The sequence below is a fragment of the Helianthus annuus genome, chromosome 9 (assembly GCF_002127325.2).
Source record: "Helianthus annuus cultivar XRQ/B chromosome 9, HanXRQr2.0-SUNRISE, whole genome shotgun sequence".
NCBI classification, from domain to species: Eukaryota; Viridiplantae; Streptophyta; class Magnoliopsida; order Asterales; family Asteraceae; genus Helianthus; species Helianthus annuus.
Window position 1 is genome coordinate 162357214 of NC_035441.2, and position 6314 is coordinate 162363527.

The window sequence follows — 6314 nt, forward strand, 5'->3', positions numbered from 1 at the left end:
CATAAATACCATCTCATAACCACTTTTGATTCGTCATAAGACTGAACCATTTGCAAGTTATTATAATGACAACCGTTAGTTACGACGGTTGTGTTTTTAGGCTATAACTATGGAAATGTATGACCAAAATGGTTGTGAACGACTTACAGAAGTGTGTTCTTGCTTATAGAGCAGAGAAGAGGACTTGAGAGCTCTTGCAATGACCAGAGATGTGTGTTTTTGGTGTTGTGAAGGTTATGTGTATAATGTGGCTATTTATAGCCAATGCCAAGCATCTATGATCATTACAAACACTCACAACAGTCCAGAGATGATGGGTAGGTGTCCCTGAGGGCTATGGGTCGAGTAGGGGGCGCCCATGCTCCATTAATTGGTTGTTGGTCGTTCAAAGGCTCCAAAAGGCATGTAGTTACAAGTATTTTGCATCTGGGCGTCTAATGCGGCCCGCATGGGAGTTCCATGCGTTTCTAATGCGGGCCGCCTGGGATTTAAATACCAGGCGAGTAAAAGAGGAGGCTCGCGGCCCGCCTCAACTTAACCAAACATGCAATGCGGGTCGCGAGGGGCCTGTTTTTCAGATTTTTAAAATCTTTTGAAATGATTACGAAATCCTGGTAATTAATAACGAAATCTTTCGTAATGATTTACCTGACCTTTCGGGTTTGAAGGGGTAACTTTGCGGTTTGGCCCTCGGTTATTTACCGATAGGGGCCTCGTGTTACTTACCCGCATTATTAAGTCCCCGGTTAGTTTATTAATTATTTGGAAAGCCTTAACTTTCATTATTGACGCTTTTAACCCTTCTCATACGAATTCGAGTATAACTCTCTCGTTTTAAGACGGAACTTCACGGAATTTATACAGCATATTCTAGTGAGCGTATAATACTGTTACGAAGCCTTGGGAACGTTAAAGGGCCACTCAGAGGTATAATTAAACATGTTGACACAGTTAACCCCTGTAGCTCGAAATCTCTCACTTTCTTCCGCGTTTCGTCTCCGTACGATCTATGATTTATTCGTTTGAAGGTACAAGCATTATTTAGGGTTACTATACAGTATATTTTACCCTTGTTGACATTTATAACCCTCGAATTTATATACTTTCAAGGTTTGTCAAAATTAGTCCTTTATTTATTGTAGATGCCACGTGTAAACAAATGACACGTGTTAACACATCATTGGACACAAAAATTCGAGGTGTTACATCCTCACCCCCTTAAAATAAATCTCGACCCGAGATTTACTCAAATAAATAGGGGTACTTTTCTTTCATTGTAGCTTCGACTTCCCACGTATATTCAGGACCTCTACGAGCATCCCATTTGACCTTTACAATCGGTACGTGCTTTCTGCGAAGCTTTTTCACCTGTCGATCTTCAATCGACAAAGGTTTTTCTATGAACTTTAAGCTCTCATCTATATGCACATCTGTGTGTGGAATCACCAACGATTCATCGGCGAAGCACTTTTTGAGATTGCAGATGTGGAACACATTGTGAATTCCATTGAGCTCTTCAGGCAAGTTTAACTTATAGGCGACTGACCCGACCCGTTCAATGACCTCAAAAGGTCCTATATATCTCGGACTCAGTTTGCCTTTCTTGCCGAAACGCATCACCCCCTTCCAGGGTGATACCTTAAGCAACACTTTTTCACCTACTTCGAAGTGAAGATCCTTACGTTTTGGATCAGCGTAGCTTTTATGCCTATCGCGGGCAGCCTTGAGACGTTCCCTGATCTGGACAATCTTGTCCGTCGTCTGGAAAACAATCTCTGGTCCTGTTAATTGGACCTCTCCTACTTCCGCCCAACAAACAGGCGATCTACATTTCCTACCGTATAATGCCTCGAAAGGCGCAGCCTTTATGCTGGTGTGGTAGCTATTATTGTAGGAGAATTCGATCAGAGGTAGATTTTTATCCCAGTTACCACCTAAATCGATCGCACATGCACGAAGCATGTCTTCTAGCGTTTGGATAGTACGCTCACTTTGACCGTCCGTCTGTGGATGGTAAGCCGTACTAAAATTTAGACGCGTGCCCAAAGATTGCTGGAAACTCTTCCAGAAGTGAGACGTGTATCTAGTATCCCTGTCGGAGATAATAGACACAGGTATGCCGTGTAAGGCTACAATCTTATCAACATAAAGTTGGGCTAACATATCGGAGCTATACGTCTCCTTGATGGGTAGAAAATGAGCTGATTTAGTCAGCCTATCGACTATGACCCATATTGTATCGTTTCCTTTCCTGGTTTTGGGTAACTTGGTTATGAAGTCCATAGTTACGCATTCCCACTTCCACTCGGGAAGTTCAGGCTGTTGTAGCAAGCCAGACGGCTTTTGGTGCTCGGCTTTGACTTGAGCACAAGTCAAGCACTTTGCTACATGGGCGGCTACAGACTTTTTCAAGCCTATCCACCAATAATTTGCCTTCAAATCTTGATACATCTTGTCAGCACCAGGATGGACTGAGTATTTGGAACTATGGGCTTCCTGGAGAACAACATCTCATAGTCCTCCATAAATCGGAACTCATATACATCCGTTCAGCCTAAGAATTCCATCCTTGCTAAGAGTCAACTGCTCCTCAGTTACTCCCAGCTTTTCATTAGGGTAATTAGCTTCCAACACAGCCTCTCGCTGTGCAGCTAATATCTTTTTAATTAAATTGTTCTTGACCTCAATGCTTATGGCATTGATTCGAATAGGTTTTACCCTTTCTTTTCTGCTCAAGGCATCGGCGACTACATTCGCTTTGCCGGGATGGTACCTGATCTCGCAGTCATAATCATTCAGGGTTTCCATCCAACGGCGCTGCCTCATGTTCAACTCCTTCTGGTTGAACAGGTGCTGGAGGCTTTTGTGATCAGAATAAATCACAAATTTAATACCATAAAGGTAGTGCCTCCACAACTTCAGTGCAAATACAACGGCACCCAACTCCAAATCATGGGTGGTGTAATTCTTTTCGTGCACTTTTAATTGCCTTGAAGCATAGGCAATCACCTTGCCCTTCTGCATAAGCACACACCCCATGCCCGTGTGTGATGCATCGCAGTAAACTACGAATTCATCTGTACCTTCTGGTAATGTCAGCACAGGTGCGTTGCTTAGCTTTTGCTTCAGTATTTCGAAGGACTCTTGCTGCTTTGGGCCCCAATTAAACTTTTCTTTCTTCTTGGTTAGGGAAGTCAAGGGCGCAGCAATCCTTGAAAAATTTTCAATAAACCTCCGGTAGTATCCTGCTAACCCCAGGAAACTACGTATTTCGGTAGGCGTCTTTGGTTCTTGCCAGTTCATGACTGCCTCTACCTTAGCGGGATCCACTTGAATACCACGCTCACTCACAACGTGTCCTAAAAACTGAACCTCTCGTAGCCAGAATTCACATTTTGAGAATTTGGCGTAGAGTTTCTCACGCTGTAGTAATTCGAGAATGCAACGGAGGTGCTTCTCGTGGTCTGCTTGGTTCTTGGAATATATAAGGATATCGTCGATGAAGACTATGACAAATTTGTCCAAATACGGCTTGCAGACGCGATTCATGAGATCCATGAACGCAGCCGGTGCATTTGTGAGCCCAAAAGGCATCACTAGGAACTCGTAATGACCATAGCGAGTCCTAAATGCTGTCTTATGTACATCTTCATCTCTGACCCTTAGTTGATGATAGCCCGACCTCAAGTCGATCTTTGAGAAATAGCTTGCTCCTTGCAGCTGGTCGAACAGATCATCGATCCTTGGTAAAGGATATCTATTCTTTATGGTAACTTTATTTAGCTCTCGGTAGTCGATGCACAACCGCATCGATCCGTCCTTCTTCTTTACAAATAGGACAGGAGCTCCCCAGGGAGATGAACTAGGTCTGATAAAACCTTTCGTCAGCAGTTCATCCAACTGGGTCCTCAGTTCTTTCATTTCCGTCGGAGCTAATCTGTAAGGTGCTCTTGCTATCGGAGCTGCTCCAGGAATGATGTCAATTCTGAACTCCACTTGCCTATCGGGTGGCAAACCAGGTAGTTCTTCGGGAAAAACTTCGGGATATTCAGAAATGACAGGAAGATCCTCGATCTTCGGCTTAGGTTCTTCTATTATCACTTGAGCCATGTAAATTACACAGCCTCTGTTCAAACACCTTGAAGCTTTCAGCATAGATACGCCCTCGGGTAACCCATACTGCGTATCTCCTCGAATGGTAAGAGATTCACCACTGGGAGTCTTTAAAACTATCTGCCTTTTGCCGCAAATGATTTGGGCCTGATTATGGGATAACCAGTCCATGCCTAGCACGATGTCAAAACCCGCTAATTTGAAGGGAAGTAGAGATAAAGGAAAAGAATGGTTCTTAATGGACATTTCACATCCTTCTAGAACAGTAGAGACGGTTTCTATCGTGCCGTCTGCTAACTCTACTTCGTATTTCACGTCAAGGGTTTTGATTGGCATATTTAGTAGTTGGCAAAATTTCTGGTCTACAAAGGATTTATCAGCGCCAGAATCGAATAGTATTCTTGCAAATATATTATTTACGAGAAAAGTACCTGTAAGCACGTTGTCGTTCTGGACCGCTTCCTTTGCATCCATGCGAAAAACTCTCGCATTTGACTTCTTTGTCTCTTCCGCCTTCTTGGCATACTTAGGGCAGTTACTCTTGATATGCCCCTTTTCGTTACAACCGTAGCAGGTTGCATCCTTGATCTTTCTGCACTCCACAGTCTTATGATCCTTGGACTTGCATAGTCCACAGGAAGGAGTCTTTGATTGTGACTGTGAGTTTGATGCAAATCTGCACTTCCCAGAGTGGGGTTTCTTGCAGATCTTGCAGTTGGGCCTTTCACCAGCTTGCCCATCCTTCTTTGCCTCCGACCCTCTTTTGCCTTCACCGCTTCCACGGTGCTTCTTCCCTGATCTTCGTGAGGTATCATCCTCACGTTTTCTCTTCTCAGCCTCCTTGTTCCTTAGTGTCCTCAGACGGACAGCGTCTAAGGTAAGAGACAAGGAAAGGTCAGTAACTGACCTGAAGGTCGTCGGCCGAGATGCCTTTACACTCGCCTTTATTGCGGGCTCCAAGCCCCCAATAAAACGGGCGATTCTTCGAGGTTCTGGGGTCACAAGGTGCGGAACCAGGCGAGACATCGTATTGAAGCTCGTCAAATAAGCCTGGCAGTCCAGGTTCGTCATCACCAGTGACACAAAGTCAGCCTCGATCTTCTCAACCTCATGCTGAGGGCAGTAGTTTTCCTTAATGAGAGCAATAAATTCCTCCCATGTCATCTTGTACAAAGCAGACTTACCTGATGCCTGCACCAACGCTCTCCACCATGCCAGGGCCTCGCCCTTGAATGACTGTGACACATACTTCACCACATCTCTCGCTGCACACCCGCTGATGTCCACTATAGTGTCCATCTCATCTAGCCAGGTGATACAATCAACAGCACCTTTCTCCCCTGTAAATTCCCGGGGCTTACAAGATACAAAATACTTGTAAGTGCAACCCTTAGCATTTGATGCATCAGTATATTCTCTATCGCGATGAACGCTGTTCTCAGTGGACGAGTGTTTGTCGTCATCTTTCTTGGGTTCAGAGGGTGGTTTGGAGTGTGTCTTTGGTTTAGAGGGTGGTTTTGACACGGTTCTGCCTTGGGACTCAGTATATTGACGATCAAGAGCTGCCTGAACAGCATTGTCAATCAGAGCCTTCAGTTGTGCGCCTGTCAAATGTACTGGCGTATTGTCGTATTCATCATCATTAGTATGGCTATTCTCTCCGTTGGGATCCGCCATTGTAACTTGAATCTGTTACAGAAGATAACAAAATTTTATTCAGGAGATTATTATATAATTGTCGTTTATGACAATTTGTCAACCATGGTACAGAGACCATATTTGGTTAACTTATTACTTCATTACATATTAGGATTTGAATATATCCTATTTCAACTATATAAATAGTATTGGCGGCATAAAGCCTAATCATGATGATGTTTTATAATATTAGCCGAGATTTCAGAGAATCAAAGGCATAGAGAATTGAACCGTAGTTCTTTTATTTCTTTCTGACAGGGAGCCATAGACCACCACTGTCTTTTGTCGTTATAAGACAATTATTACGGCCCATAGGCACTACACCTCTAATGGATGTTTCAATATGGTTGGCCCGTAGGCACTATATCTCTAATGGATGTTTTAATATGGTTGGCCCGTAGGCACTACATCACTAATGGATGTTTTTATAATACTGGCCCGTAGGCACTACATCACTAATGGATGTTTTTATATGGTTGGCCCGTAGGCACTACATCTCTAAT